Consider the following 26938-nt stretch of genomic DNA (forward strand, 5'->3'; position numbering starts at 1 on the left):
AGTGATGACAGCACCTCTGTCCAACTGGATCTAGATGACCAGCCCGGACCATTGGGGGCCTCGGGACAGTTGGTTCCCCTCACACAGGCACAGGCCACCACAGACCTTCCCCCCTCTGTAAACACCAGCCCAGCACCCACCCAGCGGGCCCATACCTCCGTCCCCAGGACACGTCAATCAGCTGTGTGTCCACCACTACAGGGAATCCAGGATAACCCACCACCCCAACAACAACAGGGACCTGGGGGCAGTGGGCACACGGTCCAGGGGGCAGAGGCCCAGGAACACAGGGGAACTGGGAGGGCTGCCGTGCGACAGGGGGCAGACAGGCCAAGGGAACCCACTCTCCACGAGACCCTCTCCTCCATCATGGGAGCATACCACCACTCCCAGGAGACGATGGTAACGGTACTGGCCAAGTTTCAGGAGACCCAGCGCGTGCAGGAGGAACAGTATATGGGCTTCAGGGAGGAACTTAGAGCCATCAGCTCCACCCTGGGCACCATCGTAGGGGTGCTGAAGGAACTACCTAACACCAGGAGGGACACTGTGGCACTCCAAGGGGCCCCTGACACTAGCATGGACGATGAACTGTTCACCACCTCCGCCGGCGCTCGTGGACAGGACGCCCCGCCACAGAACCACCACACCAGCACCCCACTCCCTGCAGAAGGAGAACCACCCCGCAAACTGTCCCTGAGATCCAGGAACAAGACAGAGCACGATGCCAAGACCCCCACCAAGAAATGAGACCACCCTGATTGTCATCCCACTGTCCCACTTTGTCACCCTGTCCATAATTAAACTGCCCCAGCTCCACTTCCTATGCCCATATGGGCAATGCACCTGTGAGACTAATAGACTGGACTCTGCCATGGACACTCCTCCGCCATCACCCCTCACCATTTAACTTCCCCCTCCAATATTTTGCATTTAAGTAAACACACCTAAAGCACAAAATGATCTGGAGTCTGTCTGTGATTTCGAAATAGTGTATTTGCAATTACAGTGACCAAATGTTCTTGAAATAGTAATGTCAACATACCTATGTCACACAGCTCTAGTCCATGAGGAATCTAAGCAGATGACACACGTTGGGACCCACATCTGTGAAACCGTAAGGGAAAGTGACAACTCAGTGACCATATACTGGGTGAAAACGACAGACAGTAGAGAGGTAGTAGTGTAAAAGTACATGTAGTAGGCAGGAATGTATTCTCACCTGCGTTTCAGTGGAAATATTGCTGGATCACTGAGTCCCTGTTCTGCATGTCTTCTTCCTCTGCTTCTTCCTCATCACTGTCCACAGGCTCCACAGCTGCCACAACACCGCCATCTGGACCATCCTCCTGCAGAAAAGGCACCTGTCATCGCAAAGCCAAGTTGTGAAGCATACAGCAGCCCACGATGATCTGGCACACCTTCTTTGGTGAGTAGAATAGGGATCCACCTGTCCTGTGGAGGCACCTGAACCTAGCATTCAGGAGGCCGAAGGTCCGCTCGATCACCCTCCTAGTTCACCCATGGGCCTCATTGTAGCATTCCTCTGCCCTGGTCCTGGGGTTCCTCACTGGGGTCAGTATCCATGACAGGTTGGGGTACCCAGAGTCACCTGCAAATGGCGAGGGACAACTGTTAGACACACACTAACCTGTAGGGATAACCCCAGACAACCATTCCCACTGTCTTGCTTCCAGGGGCTCACCTAATAGCCACACACGGTGCCTCTGGAGTTGACCCATCACATAAGGGATGCTGCTATTCCGCAGGATGTAGGCGTCATGCACTGAGCCAGGGAACATGGCATTCACATGGGAGATGTACTGGTCTGCCAAACATACCATCTGTACATTCATCGAATGATAACTCTTCCGGTTTCTGTACACCTGTTCACTCCTGTGGGGGGGGACCAAAGCCACATGGGTCCCATCAATGGCACCTATGATGTTGGGGATATGTCCAAGGGCATAGAAGTCACCTTTCACTGTAGGTAAATCCTCCACCTGAGGGAAAACGATGTATCTCGGCATGTGTTTCAGCAGGGCAGACAACACTCTGGACAATACGTTGGAAAACATAGGCTGGGACATCCCTGATGCCATGGCCACAGTTGTTTAAAAAGACCCACTTGCAAAGAAATGGAGCACTGATAGCACCTGCACTTGATTGGGGATTCCTGTGGGATGGTGGATTGCTGACATCAGGTCTGGCTCCAACTGGGTACACAGTTCCTGGATTGTGGCACGGTCAAACCTGTAGGTGATTATCAAATGTCTTTCCTCCATTGTCGACAGGTCCACCAGCGGTCGGTACACTGGAGGATGCCGCCATCTCCTCACATGTCCCAGCGGACGGTGCCTATGAAGGACAACAGCGACCACAGAGTCAAACAACTCAGAGGTACGTACCCACAGTTTACACAGAACACCAGTCATACACAAAAGGTGGCCTGTATGTGTGTTGAGACTAGGCCTACGTATGTGTGCCGCAGTTGGAAATTAGGCCATGTGGGCCCCTGAAATGACGGCTGCCTGACCTCTAAAGTGGGACAATGGGATGTGAGGTAACTGCGCTGGCGTTGTACACCGTCGCGGTAGGCGGTCGGAGACCGTGGCGCAATGCTGCATTGGTTAACATTGGACCCTATGGGTCCCAGGAGCCAATGCCGATGTACGCCGGCGGTGATGGTACGCACCGCCGCAGACGTGACTGCTGCGGACGTGACCGCCATTTTCTATCTGTTGAATCACTCGATACCTGATCTTCGACAGGAGAGGACCTACACTGCAAGTGCTGCTGTGACCTCAGTCTGGAAGAGACAATGGCTCGTGCGTCTGGGGAAAGGGCCCCTGCCTTCACATCGGAGGAGTTGGAGAAGCTCGTTGATGGGGTCCTCCCCCAGTACACGCTACTCTACGGTCCTCCAGACAAACAGGTAAGTACACAGGGAGCATGTTGTATGGGCTATGCCTGTGTGGAGAGGGCTGGATGTAAGAAGGAAGGGGGCAGAGTTCTGCGTGCATGAAAGACGGTGGGTGCATGTGCCACATGGCAAGGGTAGGGATGGGGGCCACTCACTTTGATGGTGCAGTTGGTAATGGCTTCTCTTCTTCCCCTGTACATTTCATGTAGGTCAGCGCCCACCAGAAGAAAGATGTTTGGCGTGCCATCGGCAAGGACGTCCGGACCCTGGGGGTCTACCACAGATGGAGCACCCACTGCCGGAAAAGATGGGAGGACATTCGCCGCTGGAGCAAGAAGACGGCGGAGGCTCAGCTGGGGATGGCCTCCCAACGTGGGAGGGGTGCCCGTCGAACCATGACCCCCCTGATGTTCAGGATCTTGGCGGTGGCCTACCTGGAGTTGGATGGGCGCTTGAGGGCATCACAGCAGACACAAGGGGGTGAGTACACTCTCATTCAGCTGACTTTGCTCGCAGTGGAGTTGTCTGGGTGGGGGAGGAGGGCTGTGGGTTTCCCTAGGCCAGGACGAGTTCCGTAGGCTAGGCCCCTCCGTAAGGCATTGCCCTGTGGCCCCCCACCCCACCTCTGTAGAGTGCCAAGTACAGCTATTCATGCCCCTGTGTCATCTATGTGTGCAGATGTCGTCCATAGCCTTGTAGGCCATTTCCCTGGAATTGCACTGTAGAGCCCAAGAGCACGGCATAGTGCAGGGGGCTTCTGTGTCTGTCTTGTCCGCCAACGGTAGCGGTAATCCATGCACTCCACATGTCTTTATTCTGTTCCCCCCCCCCTTTTTATGGTCTCCCTGTTCTTGTGTGCATTAGCATCATCAGGCGGAGGAGCAGTAGCACCGGAGCACGAGGGAGCTGCATCCCATATGGCCATGGAGGGCCACACTACGGACTCTGAATTCACCAGTCGGACGGAGGGCGAGGGGAGCTCCACGGCAGGGACAGGAGCTGAGACCAGCGACACGGACTCGTCTTCTGATGGGAGCTCCCTTGTGGTGGCGGCAACATCTGTGCCCCCTGCATCTACAGGTACAGCCGACACCCCCCCTACCAGCACCGCCCTCCCAGCAGCCCCTCAGCCTTCGCCCCGTGCCCGCTCACCCAGGAGGGTGGGCATCACCTTCGCCCCAGGCACCTCAGGGCCTGCCCCAGTCACCCCTGCTGCCCTCAGTGAGGAGGCCATTGACCTCCTAAGGTCCCTCACTGTTGGGCAGTCTACCATTTTGAATGCCATCCAGGGTGTAGAAAGGCAGTTGCAACAAACTAATGCATTCCTGGTGGGCATTCATTCTGGTCAGGTGGCCCTTCACCAAGCCCTTCAAACTCTGGCCTCAGCACTGATGGAAGCCATTGTCCCTGTGTCTAGCCTCCCCCCTCCAACTTCCTCCACCCAGACCCAATCCCCTGTACCTCTGCCTATCCCAAGCACACCATCAGACCAGCCTGCACACACCTCACCACACAAGGGAAGCTCAGGCAAACATAAGCACCACACATCCCACAGGCACTCACGCAAGCATCAGACACATGCAGGCACACCAACATCCACTGCCTCCACTGTGTCCCCCTCGTCGTCGTCTCCCTCCTCCCTCCCAGTCTCGTCTACACACACACCTGCATGCACTACCTCTACAGCCACTACGTCCCTCACCAGCACACCCACCAGCACACCCCGCTCACGTGCAGTCACAACCCCCACTACCATTCACACGTCCCCTGTGTCCTCTCCCAGTGTGTCTGTGACGCCCCCTCCCAAGATACACAAATGCGCACACACCTACGCAACAGCCATCTACCTCACAACAGCCTCCAGCGCATGCACCTGCACCCAAAGTCACCAAACGTACACCTCCTACTACCACCACCTCTTCCTCCACTCCCAAACCCCCTCCAGCTACCCGTCCCAGTGTGTCCAAAAAACTTTTCCTGTCCAGCCTTGACCTTTTTCCCACACCTCCCCCACCCCGTCCATCTCATAGGTCCCGAACTAGCACCTCACCCACGGAGCCACAGCACAGCCAGTCCCCCCCCTGTAAAGCATCAGAAGTTGGCCAGTGCCCGGCGGGAGAGGGGGAAGACTCCAGCCACCATAGCCGCTCCCAGGGGTCCCGGTGGGAGTGTGGACTCAGCTGTGACACCTCCCAAGGTGGGGAAGGGCCACAAGAAACCCGGCAAGTCTGGGAAGAGCAGCACGGTGGAGAAGACCGCCATCATCCCCGCTGCCCAGGAGGGCCCCGCCAGCCCCAGCCCAGCTGCCCCGGAGGGCCCCGCCAGCCCCAGCCCAACTGCCCAGGAGTGCCCCGCCAGCCCCAGCCCAGCTGCCCAGGAGGTCCCCGCCAGCCCCAGCCCAGCTGCCCAGGAGGCCACCGCCAGCACAAGACCCGCTGGGCCATGAAGGACGGACCGCCAGCAGAAGCCCCGTTGGGCCATGAAGGACCGCAAACTCAAGCACCGCTGAACAGGGCACCGCCAAATCAAGCACCGCTGAACAGGGCACAGCCAAATCATGCACCGCTGAACAGGGCACCGCCAACTCAAGCAGGGCTGAACAGGGCACCGCCAACTCAAGCACCGCTGAACAGGGCACCGCCAAATCAAGCACCGCTGAACAGGGCACCGCCAAATCAAGCACCGCTGAACAGGGCACCGCCAAATCAAGCACCGCTAACCCATGAGCGGCAGGGGCGCTGACCCAACTGGGACCGTCACAGGGTGAGTGATGCACTCTGGGCACCAGTCCCCCTCCAGAACCAGTGGAGAGATCCATCCACTACCTCTGTCCTTCACAGGATGAAGCACTCTGGGCACCAGTCCCCCTCCAGAACCAGTGGAGACTGTTATCAACTTGAGAGACCGTGGCTTTGCACTCCCCAGGATTGAACAGTGGGCAAACCACCCACTGGAGAGACTTGAGAGACTGTGGCTTTGCACTCCCCAGGATTGAACAGTGGGCAAACCACCCACTGTAGAGACTTGAGAGACTGTGGCTTTGCACTCCCCAGGATTGAACAGTGGGCATTGAGCCCCCTCGTGGATCTGGCGTCGTGCACTCATCCGGCTGAGGTGCCTCCCTTCCCTTCCCCCTGAGGTGCCTGTTGTATTTCTATCTGACGCCCCTGCAATGTTCTCTCTGTTTTGATCTGGTATCGAGTGTGGGCCTCGCCCATGCATTTTGGGCCCAGTGGTCCACGGACTATATATGGTGCAATACCTGGACTTGTATTATTGGTGTATATATTTGTTTATAGGGTATATATATTTTATAGTACTGTATTTTAATAGATTACAATAGTTAAAATAATTTCCTTTGGTCTTTGCATTCTTCCCGGGGGGTTTGGGGTGTGTAACTATAATGTATAGATATGTATTAGTGTGTGTGTTGTAGCGGGTGAGGGTGGGGGTGGGGGTGATGGTGTTGCATGTGTGTGTCCCTGTATTTTGCCTCCCCCTCCCCTGTTTCGTAGGTGCAGTACTCACCGTGGTCTTCGCAGCCGGCGTTCGTGCTCCTGGTACAGGAGCAGAAAGACTATTGCAGGTAGAATTTGGAGTTCCGGGTCCATGGTGTCCTCATTCCTCGTGGAGTGTGTAGAGGTGAGCGTTTTCACTTCGAAATTCCTGTTTCCGCCGTGTTTTTATCTGCGGTGAATCCGCCCCAGAAAAGGTGGCGGATTGGCCTTTCATAATAGTGTGGGCGGTACATTGTCTTCCACCTGTCTGTTGGCGGTGACCGCTGCACTGTTTGTTTGTACCGCCGTGGCGGTCGGAGTGTTAAGGTGGCTGTCTTTGTTGGCGGTTTCCGCCACGGTCGTAATTGCTAATTTTTTACCGCCGGCCTGTTGCCGGTCTTACCGCCGCATTAACACCGTCCGCCAGGGTTGTAATGAGGGCCAATATCTTCAAAACCCAAAATGATTCATAAGAGGGGGAGATCTATTAGAAATCTGGTCTGCAATAGCTATCTATCTCCTATTAAGGAGAGCAAAACATCTTGGCTCTCGGAAAAAACTAATGGATTTTATAAATGTGGCCATTGCAATATGTGTAGCATAGCATTACATAAGACTCTCAATTTTAGTTTTAATGGGAGTAGTACATACAAAATTGAGACGTTTATAGATTGTAACGTTAAATATATTGTGTATGTATTGCAGTGTGAATGTGGTCAGATTTATGTGGGCAGCACCATCAGGCCCCTTAAAGAGAGAATTCAGTAACACATGCGTTCATTATGGAACAACGATCTTTCCTCTCCTGTAGTACGACACATTAGTAAGATGCATCCTACTTCAGAGTTTCCAGTGATGAAATATATGGGTATTAGTCAAACTCCTGTGCATGCCAGAGGTGGTAATAGAACTTTGGAATTGTAAAGAAATGGGGCAAGATGGATAATCAGATTAAAAACTATAGAACTGGGGATGAATTTAGATGATGAGATGTATAATTTTCTGTAAATCTATAAATAACAAATGGTGAACGATGCATAGGTACATTACATAGTGGATATATATCTTGCAAAGATAACATGATTGTAGAATGAAGATAAATAAGAACGAACAATGGCACAAGTTGACAATGAATAATAATGTTTAATATTTGGTAGACTTCGAATGTTTATGGAAACAATGGGATATACAAATTAATATTTAACAACACTACTAACTTCCTGTGTCCAGTAATTAATAACTTCAACATACGACTAACACACGGATTAAATTATTTTCTTTTTCTTTTCTCTTTTCTAATGACGATGATTAAGACACAATATTGTCTATCATTGTGTTTCTTACTTAAACACATTGTGCTTCTGGAACGTACTGTACGGGTGAACCTTTCAATGGAAATAGACCTAGGGAAAAGGTTTGACGCGTATAGTTGGGAGCATAATTTATCTAAGTGTCAACTGGGATTTTTGTGGATAGTATTGGAGGAATGGTAATGGTATTTTAAATATGAATAAGATGTTATTCCCTTCAATAATGGCACTGTGTAACCGATTCATTTGGTGAATAAAGAAAATGTTACTGTAGGTCGTTGGAACGTAGTGTATGGGTGACTCCCTTACTATAAATAGATCTAGTTAAAAGATTTGGTATGCACTAGCTGGAAATGAAGGATCCATGCTACTCTGTTTTCGAGAATTACGAAGAAAGATGGATAGGTATATCAAATGGCTTTGAGGAGTGCCCCCTCTTCCTCTTTTTTAAAAGGGAGGTATATTTTGCCTCAACATGTTACAGTAGTAATTTGTTGGTATATTAGATATTTTTATAACAAACTAGATAATTGATTATACAGATGACCTTTAAAGGACTTTTGCCTGTTCTAACATGGCCAACGCATGTGTGATTGGTAACGCTGATAATGTTTACCTAAGTGTAAACATATGAACTGTGCCCTGATTGGGCATGTTGTTTTGCAAATGGACGGGTCGGATTGATTTTAGTTCTACTCGTATGCACGGAATCCGGTATTTTTGCGAGAAATTTGATAAATGAAGAGGTAGATAAGTTTTACCTGACTCTTGCATGTACCAACATGGCCGCCGCACTTGTGACTGTTAATGTTTGTTTCTTCTACCTGACTGATAATGCATGAACTGATTGGACATGTTATCTCACAAATGAACGTGCCGGTTTGAATTCAGGTTTGCTCAGATGCACGAAAAATGCAGTATGGGATCTTAAATAGAGGTTAAGCGACACAGGTATTTAAAGCTGGAGAGAGTTATTTTCTACTTTCTTTCTCTCTTCTCAATTATAGAATGTTGATCAAAATGCTAATGTACCAACACTTGGGGCAAATACTCAGACAGCGCATCACACACTTCTATTGTTTTATAAGTGCAAATGAATTTCTTGGATACACAAAATGGACTGGATGCGTTTATTATATACTCTTTCATTGGTATTGTTTGGACAGATTGGGGATAGGTCTTTGTATATATAATATATACATAGATATGTATAATGTTGTTGAAAGTATTAATCATAGTAGATACAGATTGTGATGGAATATGTAGACATGATACTGAAATGTAAAAATTATCGGAATTTAGTGTCTGGAGATATCGGATTCTGATTGGACAAGTCTACATTGGATATGTATATGATGTTTGGTGGATCAATTACTAAATTGATTTGTCAGAAAAACAAGTAATGATATTTGCAGTATTTTGATTTCAATGTAGATTGGGATCTTTCTTCTGCTCATTTTGTCCAGATGCGTGCCACTCATACGGCTATAGGTCACATCTCCTTCAAACCTTGGAGACCCCGTTGTGATAATTTAGAATTGGACCCATGTCGTTTTGGGATCCTTTTGTAATTATTGTGGAGGAATTCGCAAGGTTGGTGTATTTGTGTCCCATGGTCACACATTGGTTAATATACATAAGTAATAATGTGCTAGCTCTTGACGTATTTCTCATTCCCTCTTTTAGCTTTGTGTTTTCGTATTTACGATATACATTGTAAATAAGGTACATTTCGCATATAGGACCTTTGCTTTATGGGACTTTAGGATCTGTGAAGTACTGCCTGTTTCACTGTTGTATATATAAGTATGGTCTATGGAATATATTTTTCATATGGTCTCCTTTTCTGAGCTGCGTTTCTTACTTTGCATGGGTGCATGGGTGTTGGAGCACTTTTTTCTTTATACTTTTGCTTTACAAATATTGCAAAGGAATGATGCTTATAGGACACTGGGTGTTTATCTTTTAAATAAATTATTACAGTGTGTTTTTTGTATTTGGTGATCTTAATGTCAGTATTTTTAGTACATTTTTGTGGTTTATCAGGTTTATGAAAAAAACAGTCTGACATCATTTTCTTGTATTACAATTTCATCAAACTTGAAAAAGTCCTGAGACAGGATGAAACACATGTCAGCCAATATATATATATTCAATAAAATAAAAGCCGCAGCAAACTTGAAAAAGTTAAAAACCATATCGATTTAATTACTCATAAAAAAGTAAACAATTAAAAAAAGTACATTTTACTATATATTATATATTACAAACAAACTATATATATATATATATATATATATATATATTCCTTTCCAAAACGGTCCACGAAGCAGCACACCTGATTTGCCAGTGTTCCTGGGAGGTTGGACCAACTCCAACTATTTTTTTTAACCAAGAATCAGGGAAACACTCCGTAGCAGGCTTTCTGTTTATTAGATTATAAACCGTCAACGCATTTCAACACAACGGTCCTGTTCACGACTGTTAGTCCTACTTTCATGTCATCAATTAATACCTTTTAGTGACCCAAAGCATTCTGGATCTCGTTGTTTAGGTCCATATGTACATGAAAATAACAAAATAACACACAATTTTCTCCAGAACTGAAAATATGTTTTCCATTTCTGCTACATTCTTAGCAGTGGTGAATGCATTGCACCACTCTGTAAATACGACGCAGGGATTTTGGCCTCGCTGGGCCACATTAACGTCAAAACAAATGACGTTAATGTGGCAGAAGGTGGAGCTAGGGGCCTATAAATATGCCCCTAAGAGCCTTATTTAGAGTTATGTTGATTCAGGCATCTGACAAAAAGTGGCAGATGTCCTGTTCATCATATTAAGGGTGCATTTATGTTAATGGGACTCTAAACATGGCAAAACGACATCCGCCACTTTTAAGTGAACGTCCTGGTCTGCCAAACTCTAAGTATGCCTCGAGAGCCCTAAAATTGAAATAAATGCTTTAAATACATTTCTGCAACATACAACATCTTCAAAGGTAATCATTCACACTTCTTTAATGATCCTTGACAAGCATAATACTAGACTGGAAGTCGCAATACTGGAGGCAAGAGGAACACCATGTTGCAGAGCAGATGCTTCCACAGACGGGACTGAGACTTAGATCTTCACCTAAAGTCACTAGGTCGTTTTGATGTGCTTAAGAATGGCATTTTGGCATCAAGTGATTTAGAGGCTCTATCATTCAATGAAAAGTGATTTATATGTTGAATGTATCAACTTACACTGAAATGCAGAGACTGCCACCCATCTAACTAGATGTGAGACTCATATCATGGGCTGTGGTGGCACGTGTTGTGCACACTACACAAGAGTGGTGTACTTATGTATGTACCATGGTCATGCTTCACGTTCTGGACATGTAATGCTGTAAACTAAGGAGGGATACCTGAGAGGCGAGGTGAAGAGCATTAGTCACACTGAAAATTATAAGGTTTGTCCTCTAAGACGCTCCTGTTCCCCGCCAAGTATACCTCCCAAGCTAATGCTGAGTTGGCTAAATTGGGGATGCATTTTGCTCCTTGCTTTACAAGCAGCTTCAAGAAGAAACCCTGCATGCAATGGGGATACTCTAAGTTGCTGTCTTACTAGTTCATTTGTGATGTAGACTACACCCAGCTGTTGTATACTGTGGGAATGGGAAGGGGTGACTAGATATGGGATCCACTGTGTCTTAATGAATTGCTTCCAGGATGGCCATACTCGTGCAAAATCAATGATGCCATTTGGGTGAGTTACAGAAAAGTTGTTGCATAGTGGGAACATATATGTGGGGTCTAAGTTGGAGGAACAAACTCAACTGGGAAGCATTTGGGGGTGACACATGGGATCATACCTAGGACTCTCCTCGACTACTTCTACCATGGCTGATAGAATCCAGCTCCTAATGTAGCATTATAGACACATAATTATATCACGAGCGTGTGTGTGTTACATACCTAATTCTAAAAGTGAGCAAATAAATCGTTAAAAGGCAGATTGTTTCATTGTTTCGCTCATATTACTTCACATATTCCAAGAGAGTTTAGATTTGAAAAGCAAACAAAACCCAGTGTCCATCACTTAAATCTTCCCTTGATCCTAAGCATAGGTACTCGTCGCATTGCTAGGTGGGGTGAATAAACCATCTGCTAACTCATCATCTATGTTGGTAATACTTGTAATTGCATTTTTCCTTGTACTGGCCCAACCGCATACCTTGTACTCTAGGACCCTCAAGATTTGCACAGATTTGAAACTATGTGCTGAATGAACAGTTAAAGAGACACCCATCAGAAAACAACCACATTTAGAGATGTCTTTGCCTAGAGATATACCTGATGTGGAGCTGGTAGAGTTGGGGAGGGAGAGTCTTGTAAGCAAACCCTTTGCTACGTGTGCTCACAAAATTATTTTACTTCTTTGTTTCGACAAACTTTTTCTAGAGTTTCTTGACCGTAGACTGTCATGGAAGGGTACCTTCAGACCACTCAATGCTACAGACAACCTACACATATGGAGTCTGATCAAAACAGTAGTCCTACCTCAAGGTCAAAAGTGGACATGATGTAAGATTTGTTTTTCTCCATGGCCTATGGAAACCGGGGAAAGCACACTGAGACACTTCCAACACAAGAAATAACCGCAATGCACTTTCTTAAACATGTCTGCCTATATTTTTTTACATGATTAATTATAATGTTATATCAACCTGGGGTACGAGGCTCTGTGAGTTTCTTGTTGAGAGAGAGAGGGAGAGAGAGAGAAAGAGAGAGAGAAATAATGGAAGAGACATCGAGAAAAGAATGAACCTTGTGTAAGGCATAAGCGAAAGTGTATTTTAAAGGGAACGCGCTAAGTAATAAAAAATACAATAGATCACTTTTCTGAAATCTGTGTGGGTTTTGTGAAGAACAGGCTAGAGTTAAGACAGGGAATTGTCAACCCTTATGCTACTTGAGACGTCTTCATGTGCAGATTAATTCCTGGGTTTTTCAACTATGCACATTTTATCTGAGGGATAACTATTCTAAACCTCTTTTCACCTTTCAATGTTTCAGTGACTTTTTCACATTGGAAAGAAGGAGGGTGAAAGAGAGAATGCATTCTTTATATAGTGCAGTGCTTTAAGTGAGATTAATAAATTGGGAGAGGGATCTCTAAAAAGGGTATGGTCAAAGAAGTGCAACTAGGAATCTTTCATAAAAGACATAGCTGAGGTAAGTAAGGGCATGGTGAAACATATGAACTAGAATCCTCTTTATCAGGGTGTCTCCATATGTGCTTTCTCTTTCTTTTATGGTATTTGTTTTGCTGAGAGAAGAATAAGATAGTTACGTCTAAATATCCCATCAACACAACAATTACATATTATGGACACCAAGGTTCAATCATAATCTTGTTTAACTAATTACCTTACTTCTGCTCCCGTCAGTCTAAAGGTCCCCATGTTTTGTGAACTTTTCCTGTGCTTCTTACACTTTTGTTATTTAATGACAGCTTCCATCTGATAATAATGTTCACAGCATTGTGCAGTCATAGGTGGATTTTCTCTCCTCAATATCAAGCAATGCATAGTCTAGAGATAATTATTACGATATACAGAGGTGGTTTTGGCTGAGGGCATAGGGGCCCGTTATCTTTCTGCCTCCATCCACATATACATTAAAACATGCCCGCAAAGTGCAAGCACTGTATAGTTTCTGTCTCTCTCTGCCTCAGTACAAGAGGGCCAGGCAACCAGGCAGTTTTCAGAGGGACATGCACTAGTGCCATGTGTTAGCTATGATGGTTTATTTTTTGGGCAGTGGGTGGGTTCTGAGACTTAAGCCAAGGGCTGATCATGCACCAGCCCTGGAGTGCCGTACCCACGGGTGTTGAGGATCCACCCCAAATGGCGTGTGGGCAACATGTCTTTTCATGGCAGACCCGGACACTTAGGACATCAGTCCTGTACTTCATTGGGCTGCATGTCAGTCATTGCTGTCAATAACGTTGCCTCAACACCGCACCCCTTCCCAAGTCATCTGTGACAATTGAGAAAGGGTGTGGTTTTACACATAAACAGAATGCAGACTGGCTTTATATAAGGCATATGGGGCGGAGCAGTCTGTGAGCATATGACCTGATGTCACCGATGACTGTCAAGTCAGGTTACAGGCATGCTCTTAGATACACTGCCTCGCATGTTTATGCTGAAGCACATGTATTTGTTTACAGCATTTGCATTGTTCTGAGCCTCAGACTGGACAGGCTCTGCTCTCCACTGCCAGTACATGCGCCTGCTAAACAGCAGCATTCAGAAATTTGGTCAGAGCAGCTGCACTGAGTACTGAAGCCAGAGGAGTGAGCACACTTAAAGCACAATGCTTCGGGGGTCGTCTACTTGGAGATGGCAATGAGGCCAAGACCTGCCTGGGAAGAAAAGCTCCATGTTGGCCATCAACTCCTCCGAGGCAGCCTTGGTAAGTGACTTCATGTTTTAATGTGTGCCATCCTTGAAACAGCTAACAGGGGCCTTGCCGGGGGAATCTGGGATTCTTGTAGGGTGTGGATATTAAGGGCCAGATGTAGCAAAGGTTTTTACCCATTCTGTGTCTATGGGAAAAAGTGTTCGTACATATGGCCCTAAATACGAGTGAGTCTCAATATCACGAGGGGCCTCTTGTATTCAGAGTCACCGACTCCGTAACTCGCACATAATACATTTATTATTTGTGAATTGGAGGGTGGAGAGGTACGAACGAACAAATTAACAGTCAGCCAATGCACAAGCCTTGAAAATACTTGGCCTATATAAAAATATAAAAAGGTGACGTAAGTTTAGAAAATGTGTATTTCAGTAACATATGGAAGCGATTCACCTCTGTGCATCAGATTACTTAGGAAGTATTCATGAAAAGTGAGAGTTTTAAACATCATCCAAGAAATATTTCTGCCCCCACCCTGAACAAGTGCTACTGGCAAACTAGAAGCCAAATTAGCTGTAATGTGTGCCTTATATGTAGCATAGATTCCAACAATAGCTTGAGCAACATCATATTTATTAAATAAACAATAAAGGTTTTGTACAGCACACAGCCTGAACTCATATTTGAAGGTGCTCTCGTTTGTGTTAATTAACAAAAAGCATGCTTAGTAAAATAAAGTATTTGCTTAGGAACAAACAGCTCAGTCAAGGATAGAATCCGGGATTAATGCTAGATTTTTTGCCTTCACACTGTGTAGTTCAGCCACCAGAGCCATACCTCTTTCTGATATCAAAATTTGATGCTTTGTTCTTAACTCTCGGGGGATGTGATTAGAGAATGGACAATGAGCATAATCCACATTTTATTTTTGGCAGTTCTACATAGCACAAACCTTGCCAAAGCCAATAGTGCTCACCATACTACTTACACGTTTCAATTTTTTCCGCACAGGGAGATTTCCAGGATGCCGAGCCATGCCCAGGATTCAAACGCAGTTCCCCATGTTAATGGTTGGCAGCTGGAGCACCTTCCATGAAAACCTGTCTCCAAGAGCTTAGCCAGAGACATGTCTCTATTTGTGTCAGAAATCTAAGTGTGCTTCTTAGTATTACATTCGTGGAGTCTCTGCCACTGTGAATGATCATTTTCAATTCTACACCTCAACATCATATATTGTGTCTCCTTACTTCACAGGGCGTTTCCGGTACTCTGCCTAGTCATGTCACTCCTCAGCTGCACATCAAAGGGACCTCCTTTAATCAGGGGAGTATCCTGCACTAGGCATGTTTCATGTTTATACCAGGTTCCCCACAAGTAGTATTCTAAAAGGGGTCCTGACTCCAGATATAAAAGAGGGGTGACACCGACTGTGTCCAAGGTAGTGCAGATCTCTCAGGACCTCACACAGCAAGATATTCATGTGTATTCCACATTGACTGTGCCCTTGGGCTGATGGGGGAGGCGGCGATGCTATTTGCGCACCCGAGTGACTTGAGGCATGCTGCAGTCGAACTGCGGCCTGTGCACCATCCCCCAGCCTCGGAAGCCCCACAGTGTTAAGGGCTGTGGGCGGACTTGAGGCACAGGTTGTAGGGTCACATGGTGTGGCTCTGGGCACAGGCCATACGCTGCAGGCCTGCCTCCCCCGTTGCTCGCACATTGCGGGCCAATCAACGGACACCGATTGAAGCTACATCGGGCGGCACACCTGTCCCTCTGCTGGTGTGAGGAGGCGCCCACCCATAGCGGCTGTTGCAGAGGTGGGTTGTCGCTGTCCGCGGCCTGCCCGGGTGCCTGCCAGAGCACAGTGGAATATGGGCGCTGCAGCACCTGCGAGTTACCCTGTTGAACACGCTTCACCTCAAGGTGTTTGGCGCTGATGTGGGCCTCGGACTGCCCCGTGGCTGCTGCCTGTGCACAATAGCAGTGGCGCAGCAGTGTGCTGGGGCTTGCACAGTGGGTGTTGCTGCTGGGTGCGTGCTTTGCGTTGTGCCGCCCTATGCGTCTGGTGCCTGGGGGGCTTGTACCCTTACCCTTGCCTGGCAGCTGACATGCTGCATCCTGTCCCTCTGAGTGCACCTGGTGTTGGTGGGAGTGCGGTCTGGTGGTGAAGCAATACAAGATGAGGAAGAGTGATCCCAGGCAGCGGAAACTTCCTTTTGACAAGTAGAGAAAGACACTGCACCGAGAGCCACTTGACAAAATGGAAATGGATACCCAAGACGGGGGCGACACGGATACATCCATCACCATGGCTATGATCATGATGGAACTCCACGCTGGATTTGAGGCAGTGGACGCCAGATTTGACACCTTGGCTGGCCGCCTCAACTGCATGGGTGAACAAGTGGACAAACAAGACACGCAATTGGAACATGCGGAGGTCCATATTTCAGAGGTGCAGGGTGCCACCTCGGCACTAACCCTTGAGTTGAGGTCCTGGAATCTCGCTTACGAACAGTGGCTATCAAGAATGAGGAACTGCAATCGAGGAGACGATGTAACAATATTTGCATCATCGGGGTACTGGAGTCTACCAACACAGGACGTATAGATTTGTTCGTGGAGCACCTATTCACAGATCTATTTGATTGATCCAATCTCACATCCACATTTGTGGTGGAGCGGGCCTACCGGTCATTGATGCCACGTCCTGTTCCAGGGGCCCCTTTGAGCCCCATTGTCGCCCACCTCTTAAATTTTAGAGACCGTGACACTGTGATTTGCCTAGACCGGGAGAGCCCTCCCCTGCAGTATCAAGGCTCCATGCTCTCCATATACCCTGATTGCACCATAGAAGTGCGGGAAGACAAGCGTAAGTTCCAGGATGCTAAATCCACCCTCCAAAAACTTGGGCTCAGAGATGGCATGCTATATCCCGCCAGACTCTGTGTGGATGTGCAGGGCAAACCACGTTTCATGACAAACCAGCGGATGTGCTTGACTTCTGCAAAACATACAACAGACGATCTCTGTCTGGGAATCCCCCAGAACTGGGCCACTCCCCAGGCTGCACCTCTATTCAGGATCTCTTCTCCTTGCACTGAGATCCTAACAAATGCCCCTCATGTGCTAGATATGTGCTGCATTCCTTATAGATAATGAGGTGAGGGGAGGGGGGTCCCTCCTGGAAGAACACATCTTTCTCATAAAGACACAGAGCTTTTTCATACTCTTCCTCTGGTTGATGTTGCTGTACCGGGCTCCTCTATTGCATATTTCGCATTAGACACATGATTCCGTATTGGGCCCCGCCCACTACAGCATTGTCACCCCTCCATGGTTGACACCATATCCTACTGCATTTTGGGGTTTATTTTGTTATTGTTGTTGTTTCATATTCTCAGCAATATCACCAGTAACTTTTTTGTCAGGTGTAAATGGGGGGATTGGGACTGTTAGTAAGCCATCTGTTGTGATATTACTTTTCCATTTTGTTGATATGTACATCGCCATATTGTTAAACACACAATGCACTTCATAGTTCACACACCAACTGCATATCTGATACTCACTCAACTCTACACCCTGCCTTAGATGTGATGCTCTTATCCTCGAATATACGGCCTAAATAAACCACACAAAGAGAAGTTAGTCCTTCAGAACTTAAACAGGCATGGAATGCAGATTATTTTTCTGAAAGAGACACATTTGCCACCAACGTCACACTGCGGCTTTGCGAAACAATGGTGACCCCACTGCTATGTTTCAAACTATAGCTTCTATTCCTGTGGAGTTTGCACATCAGCGAACTATGACCGACCCAGAAGGTAGATTCCTGCTTATTGGAGGGGTACTTGCCGGGTGGCGTGTGGCCTTGCTCCCAACACCGATTCACCTGAGTTTTTCTGCATCCTTCAGGCACACTCAGACAGAGAACCTACTGAACATTTAATAGTCGGCAGGGATTTCAACCTATTGCGGGGTGAGGCTTTAGGTACCATGTCACTCACCCAACCACTAAAACACACTCCTGGTGAATCCTTAAGAACATTTGTAAGGTGAACTCTTTACGAGACCCCTGGCAGCTGTCCCTGGCATTGGCGCTCTTGTACACTTTTTACTCTGCCCGCACGACGTGTGGTCGTGGATAGACTTTTGGCTATTATTGTCATCGCTGCTTCCGTGGCTGGGCCGCACCACCCATCTTCTGTGTAAACTGTCTGATCATTCTCCTGTCCACCAAACACTCTAAATACACTGCATGGAATACATTGAACGACCTTGGCACTTTCCCGCCATGGCACTCCATGACGATATCTTTCGTGCAAACCTTCGTATGGCCATCATCGAATACTTCACCATAAACACTGCAACAGCGTCCTCTTGGGAGGTACTTTGGGAGGCATTTAAACCATGCATCAGGGGAACCATCATATCTACGCATTCGGGTGTTCTGCAAACCATTTGGCGCGAGATAGGTTGGGTCAAAGATGTGCTGGCCACTCTCAATCGAGAGAATGCTGCCCGATCTGAAGGGGTCTCATTACATGACAGATCCCAGCTACTGGATGAGTTCCAGGTGCTTGCAAACCATGAAATTGAAATTCATGGATAAATATGCAACGGTGAAGACGAATGGCTCGGTCATACACTGGCCGATGTCCTTCAATTCCCCAGGTCACTATCCGATATCCTTGAGCTGCAGCTTCCAAGGGGCAGATTGGTGTTGGGGGCAGCTGGGGTACAGGCTCATCTTCTTGAATACTACTCCTGTCTCTATATCACCCAGACCCCCTCTAACTGTCTTGCCCTGCTAAGCTACCTCGAAGAGGTGGCCATGGTGTGGCTGAGCTCACTGCAACAGCAGTTCCTTGGGGCAACCTTTAGGGAAGAGTAGATCACCGATGCTATAAATGCGCTGGATGGCTCCAAAGTACCGAGACTGGGAGCTTTCATGGGAATCTTCTACAAGACATTAAAAACACTCATAGCTCCTCATCTCCTCAAGATGTACCAGGAGGCCTTGGAGGTGGAAGAGTTGCTGCCCACTCTCCGTGATCCGTGAAGCAGTGTTTACCCTACTGCTGAAATCAGGCAAAGATCCCACACTATGTGGCTCTTACAGGCCATTGCCTCTCTTCAGTTTTGCTAATAAGATACTGGCGAAACTGTTAGCCACCCGACTATCCTTACGAGTAGAAGAAATCTCACCATACTAATCGGGATTTGTGCTGCATAGATCAACGTTCATTAACCTTCTAACTGTTTTTGCCACCCTACCTAGTGTTTTGCCTACCATTCCGGCTGCGATTGCCTTGCTTGATGCAGAGAAGACATTCAACTCCCTAGAATGGCCCTTCCTTCAGGCTGTACTCCATAAAATAGATATGCCCCACGGCTTCTCATCTTTAATTATGCTATTATATTCTTCCCCAAAAGTTCACCTTCGGATAACTGGCACATTAACACCCGCATTTCCAGAAGGATGAGACAAGGTTGCCCCCTTTCCCACTAGCTCTTCATACTTGCATTGGATCCACTTGTACAACATTTACACAACAAACATATTCATCGTGGGCTACAGTTCCAAACAGGCCCCTTGCTGATCTCTCTATATGCGGACAATGTCCTTCTGTTCCTAGGCTATCCTGCGGTCAACCTCACCCCAATGCTGTGAGAAATATCACGCTCAGGATTAACTGGGGTAAATCCGAAGTATTCCTTCTCACAGCGGCTGCTTCCCCTGTCACAAGCGAATACTCACTCTCTTGGTGGGACGACCAGGTCAAATACTTGCGAGTTTTTTATCCATAGAGATCGCAATCAGGTAATATGCCTTAATTACGGTCCAGCATTGGACAAGCTTAATGCAAGGATTGAACGCTAGATTTGCCTCCCCCTATCCATGGTGCGACGCATTGCTTTAATTAAAATGGTTGTGCTCCCACAATTCTTATACTTATTCGAAAATGTTCCATCCCCCCACAAATTCCTTCTTCAAGTCCTTGCAGACCTCCTTGATGCAATTGGTTAGGGCTGGCCAGCGCCAAAACATCCGAGGGGACGTTTTGGTGCTCCCATACGAGCAGGGGGGCTTCGGAGTTTCCCATTTCCTATTATATTATATAATAGCTCAATGCCACTATGCTTATTACTGATATCACACCGATTCATGGCTGCCCTACGCAGTCCCGGAAAAGGGCCCAGTGTTCCCCACTCATCTAAAAACTCTGCTCCTGATGGATGTTCTACTGGAACCCACAGACGTACAGCCCTTAACTATGACTTTCTGAGCGTGGTGCAGGTTGATGCACCTCCTGGGGAGCTCCATGCTCTATTCCCCTGCACTCCCTTGAAGGACAACGCATGGTTGCCATTCATACTTGAAAAATTGGTACACGCTACACATGACACACATACCTTGGTCAATATGGGAGTCCTTATCCCCAAAGACCATGCGGGTCATTACAACCCTGGCGGATGGCGGAGAACCGGCGGTAAGACCGCCAACAGGCTGGCGGTCTTACCTTGGTGTATTATGACCATGGCGGTTACCGCCATGGTCATCCGCCGGTTCTCCGTTCCGCCCGCCAGGGCAGAGACGACCGCCGGGCTGGAGACCTGGGTCTCCAGCCCTGCGGCCGCCAGTATACCGCGGGCGGTATTTGGACCCGGCTTACCTCCGTGGATTTCCAGCAGTTTGAACCGCCATGAAATCCATGGCGGTAAGCACCATCAGTGCCAGGGAATTCCTTCCCTGGCACTGATAGGGGTCTCCCCCACCCCCCACCCCCACCCCGACTCCCTCCCCTACACCCCCTCCACCATCCCTGCCACCCCCCAAAGGTTGCAGGGCCCCCCTCCCCACCCCGACCCCCAACATCACATTACACACACACACCCGACACCCATGCAGGCACCACCAACACACACATGCACACACCCCGACATACATGCCTACATCCACACACACATGCACACCCACATTCAAACATACACGCACACATCCATACAGACATACCCACAGCCATACACGCACTCATTCCCATACACACAACACCACCGCAAGCATACACGCACTCACACACCCCCTCTACATACACACACGCACACCCCCATGCACGCACACAACACACAACACTCCCCCACCCCCCTCCCCTAACGGACAATCAACTTACCTGGTCCGTCGATCGTCTGGGAGGGGACGGGAGCCATGGTGGCAGCTCCGCCGACACCACACCGCCAACAGAACACCGCCACGGCGAATCACAGGATGTGATTCGCTGGGCGGTGTTCTGTTGGCATGGCGGTGGAGGTGGAGCAACCTCCACTTCCCCGCCGGCCGCAAGTATGGCTGTTGGCGGCTCTCCGTCGGAATAACGACGGAGAGCAGCCACAGTCATAATACGCCGAGCGGCAAACCGCCTGCACAGGCGGTCTTCCGCACTGCGGTCCCTCGGCGGTCTTGCAAAAAGACAGCCGAGGTCGTAATGACCCCCCATGTCTTTTCGTGGAGATGCTCGGTTTTATGACGCAACTACGATGGACTACTCCATCCTTAGTCCCCTGTAGAGCACACTGCGAGAATGGATTGCTATTGCCACTTATCCGCTTGCGCCAGGCAACTTTACCCCCCTCACCCTACTGATCACAGGTGACAAGAACAGAAATTTAGGGGGTCATTCTGACTTTGGCGGGCGGCGGAGGCCGCCCGCCAAAGTCCCGCCGGCAGAATACCGCTGCGCGGTCAAAAGACCGCCGCGGTTATTCTGGGTTTCCCGCTGGGCTGGCGGGCGACCGCCAGAAGGCCGCCCGCCAGCCCAGCGGGAAACACCCTTCCATGAGGATGCCGGCTCCGAATGGAGCCGGCAGAGTGGAAGGGGTGCGACGGGTGCAGTAGCACCCGTCGCGATTTTCAGTGTCTGCATGGCAGACACTGAAAATCTTGGTGGGGCCCTGTTACGGGGGCCCCTGCAGTGCCCATGCCATTGGCATGGGCAATGAAGGGGCCCCCAGGGGCCCCACGACACCCCATACCGCCATCTTCTGCCTGGCGGCCAAAACCGCCAGGAACAGGATGGCGGTATGGGGGTCGGAATCCCCATGGCGGCGCAGCAAGCTGCGCCGCCATGGAGGATTCGCCAGGGCAGTGGAGAACCGGCGGTACACCGCCGGTTTTCCGTTTCTGACCGCGGCTGTACCGCCGCGGTCAGAATGCCCAAGGGAGCACCACCAGCCTGTTGGCGGTGCTCCCGCGGTCGTTGGCCCTGGCGGATTTTACCACCAGGGTCAGAATGACCCCCTTAGTCTCCAAACTGTACCGAACCTGTTTTGCTTTACTGCCTGTCCACGACCAAGGAGTGCGGGGCCTGGAAGGTAGACCTGGGGTGGCTGCTGCCAGACACGATGTGGTAACCCTGTTGCTCAATGATCCGCACTATGTCCCCGAACCACAGACATAAATTGCTCCATTACAAATTTATTAACAGAATTTACGTGACCCCCCACTGCACTACCCCCCACTGCAAAATCGATCCATTGTGGTCCCTCACCTGCCTGAAATGTGCTGCAGAAAATGCAGATTTCGTACACATAACATGGGCTTGTCCTTATATCTCGGCATATTGGCACAAAGTATTCACCACCTTGTCCTTCTTGGTTGAAGTCCAGGTCTTGCCAGATCCCCTGCTGGCCCTATTAGGGTATATGGAGTCCATACCTAAGTCTCTATGGTGCTACACAGCCGTGGCGTTGCTGCTGGCTAAATGCCAGCTAGCCGTATACTGGGGCTCCAAGACCCCTCCTCACAAGCTTACTTGGCTCAGAAGCCTTATGTATTGCGACATGACCAGCAAAGTGTATGCCTCTCTGCAACCACCTACTTCCCGTCCTAGAGATGTCCGGCAGCCAGTGTGCACTTACCTCTTGTCTCTTCAGGATGCAGAGCTCCCGGCATGTTCTGATATGGCCACCCCCACCCACCCAGTGCTTAAACACCTTGACATGATATTGTTATGTTTCTGTGCAACCCTGACCGGGTTCATTTCTTCATTGCTGCAATATTGATTCTACATTTATGGTCATTTGCACTTATTGTATTGGCGCACATCCCACGTGTCTGATGTAGTCCGAATTAATGGCATTGTTGTATTGTGAATATACCATTCCAATTATGGTGGTGTTGTGTATAGTTCCTGTATGTTTAAAATTTAATAAAAAGAGTTTCCAAAACAATGTAAGATCAGACTTGTTAATGAAAAGCAAACAGCACACCCATTTAGAAGGACCTTAATAGATCATTGTTAACGGAGTTAGTGCTTCAAGAATTCATGAACAAATCTAAAAATGAATTTCTGGAAATTAAAAACAGAACTGGCAGTTAAACCCTTCTGGGTTGCCTTAAAAGCTTACATAAAGAAAGATGTGCACTATTCAAAGTGTAGCCTGTGAAAGAAAACAGGAGGAAGAGATGGAAAAAGGAAGAATCAATAGAATACATAGATTGGAAGAGGTACATGCTGATGCTATTCAGGATAACATGTACAGTGCGGCAAGACTTTACTAGCAGTTACTAGCAGTAAGTGCAGAACTGGGTAGTAAAATAATACAAAAGGATGCAAAATTATTCTTGGCACACAAAAGGTAAAGAGCTTAAATAGTGGGCAATAAGATGGTTCTGACACATAAGACTAGGGCCAAAAAAAATCGAAATATGAGACTGGAGATTAAGGAAGAGCAAGGGAATTTCAGCAAAAACCCGGATAAAATATGGGAGCAACTCCACGAAATGTATGATAATTTATACAAGAACGACGTGCAAAGTTCACAGAATTATTGTGTTATTTATATGAGAAACCTGCCTACCAATACTAAAATAGGATATGCAAAAAATAATTAGATGAATAATTAAATGTTGCTCAGGTATTGCAAGCAATAAAACACTACCATCTGGCAAAACTGCAGGGGAAGATTGCATACCAATTGAATTCTAGAAAACATTTTTCATACCCTTCCTCCTATAGTTGCCAAGATAGGAATGGGAGTAGATGTTGGGGAAGGAGTACCAATAACATCAAATTTGGATAATATAGCAGTAGTTCCAAAGGAAAATAAGTGAGCAAATGAATCTGGGTCAGTCACATAGGCAAATATCTTTGATAAATGTTGATGCTAAAATATATTTTTATCAGCCTGAATGCAAGTAAACAATTGTTAAATAGGAAGGGGAAATAGAACTTAATAGAACTTAAGGGCATAGGATACCATGTCTCTAGCTTAATCAAGTACACTTCAAAGGTGTCCTATAACCTTGTTGTCTGAAGACTCAATATGATTTTATTGGGTAAACAGAAAAAATTCAATTATGTGTCACGGAGATTCTTATGGGCTATTCTAGAGCCCATGTGCTTCCCTAAATTATTCATTAAATACATACTGATATTAAACACCACACTTAGGGCCAGAATAGTAACCATGGGTTCGGCCTCACAGTGCATCAAAAAGAGTATGCAACAAGGAGCCCCATGTCATCACTTCTTTTAGCTCTCTCTTAAGAGGCATTTAAAAGGAATATATTAGATAATCCACCACTGGAGCTGCTGAAATTGAATGGAGTACAGAACAACGTTTCTACATATATAAATGATGTAGCAGTGTATCCCACTAAGGCTTTGCAAGCCCTTGAGGTTACTGAAGATGTGGCTGAGAAATTTGGGAATGTTACAGGATACAAGTTAAATGTGGGCAAAACGCAACCGCTTATTAATTACACAGAAAAGAAGAATGATCACTGTATCATTAAAGAAACAACATATTTAGGCATTAGAATAAGCAGTCAAATGAATACAGTAATAGGCATCAATTATGAACTTTTAATGAAAGGATGTGAACAGAAATTTCGCACTTAGGAGAGGGTGCCTTTATCAGTGGTTGGTCAGTGTAATATCATCAAAATGATTACACTGCCAACATTTTTCTAATTACTCCGTTCGAATCACCTGTTTGTCCCAAACTCCTTTAAAAAAAATGAAATCTGCTTTACATTAGCTTACATTGAACTAGCAGAAGCCCCGCAAACAACCAGATTTTTAAAATTAGCAAGATAAAGGGGATTGCCAAATCCAGAATTTAAATGTTATATTTGGGCGGCCTGGTTGCAGTGATACTGCTCAGTAGTTTTAGGTACTGAATGTGAAAATTTGCTGTTGTATCCAGTGAGCCTTAGAACTAATGGCAACTGTGCATTACTTGGATATTTTGATCCTGTTATTTTAAAAGGGTTAGATTCAAGGTGATGAAAACTGTACATATTATATGGAATGTCCTACATAAATGACAGATTCTGACCTTTGTGGGGCTCTTCATCATTTCCAGATATTTTTAGGAATACACAATGTCAGTCATAGACTCGTTATGGGATAACCAGGAAAGGTCATACATGTAGTTTATCTGGTATAATGCTGTCTTTTTCTTAATTGCAGAAGGAGGTTTTACTAGATCTAATACTGTCACTGTTTGGATACACTTATTGGAGTTACTGGATGAACAAGTGGGGAAGTTAACTGTAAGATGCATTTTTTTAGTTTTTTTCTGAGCTTTCTCTTATTAATACCTTGTGTATTACATTTCCAGCCACTACAACTACAATAACATTAGTAGAAAGTGGAATATTAAGGCTTCCAAAATTGCAAGGATCACAACAGTGGAACAGCAGTATCACTTATAGTCGTAATTTACGTTAAGACATGCATGTTTTAAATCAACCAAAGGCAGCATTTCACTGGACGGCAACACATAGGATCAATGAACTTTAGAAATATGTCGATTCTGTGATGATATACTTTCCTATATTTCTTCAATATCCTTTTGATTGCAGGGCTAAAGAGTTCTTTTTTACCATTTCACTAGGGCTATGTGATTAGGTAAACTATAGCATTCAGTATTCATTTTATATAAACTAGAAATTCCCCACCTTTCATGACTAGCTCGGTGAGTGGGGCAAACTCTTCCGGTTCATCAGGAAAGAAGGGCCAGCTACCTAAGCGGCATGTTGTAACCGGAGAAGTCTTGCCTGCTTGACCTGTAATTGTTCACAGCGTTCTGTTAGTTCTGCGCACAGTTTGTAATGACTGCATCGATTTTGGGAGTTTTACCGCAGTACTGTTTTTAATTCCCCTCCCTTCAACCTATCCTTCCATGGGGGTACGGCACATGGCTACCTGCCTGTAGTGGCGTAGTCAAGCCCCACGTTAGCAGTTCAAGCTGGAGCTACCTTTGGGCCCGATGGAATGGTGAACGTGGCCCCATTAAAACAATAATTAGCTGTTTATGATGGGCCTCGGTCTGTAGGTCTACAAACAAATTGCTCCATAATCATCACAGTTAGGGAATCCATGATAGATGACAGAGGGGGGTGGGCGATATGCATTGTGAAGGAATAAAAAAAATGAATGATGGAAAAAGTATGCATAAGCAAGAAAAAGGAAACAGGAAAAGCCTGGATGATAGGGCAAAGAAAAAGGGCAGGAGGAAGGAAGGGTGAAAAGAAATAAGGAAACGTGAAGGGCAAGAAGGAAGAAAAAGGTGGACGCTATAATTGAACGGCTTAAGGAAGGTAGTGTGTAAGAATGAATGTATCAAAGAGTAGAAGGATGGATAGGTGGAAGGGTGAAAAGATCGGAAGATGACAGGAAGAATCAATGAAAGGTAAAATTATGGATGTAAGGGTGAAAGGATGGACAGGTGAAAGGATGAATAATAGAAGGATGGAAGAATGAGCAGATAGATGAACGT

Source organism: Pleurodeles waltl, chromosome 4_2 (genome assembly GCF_031143425.1).
Source record: "Pleurodeles waltl isolate 20211129_DDA chromosome 4_2, aPleWal1.hap1.20221129, whole genome shotgun sequence".
NCBI lineage: Eukaryota > Metazoa > Chordata > Amphibia > Caudata > Salamandridae > Pleurodeles > Pleurodeles waltl.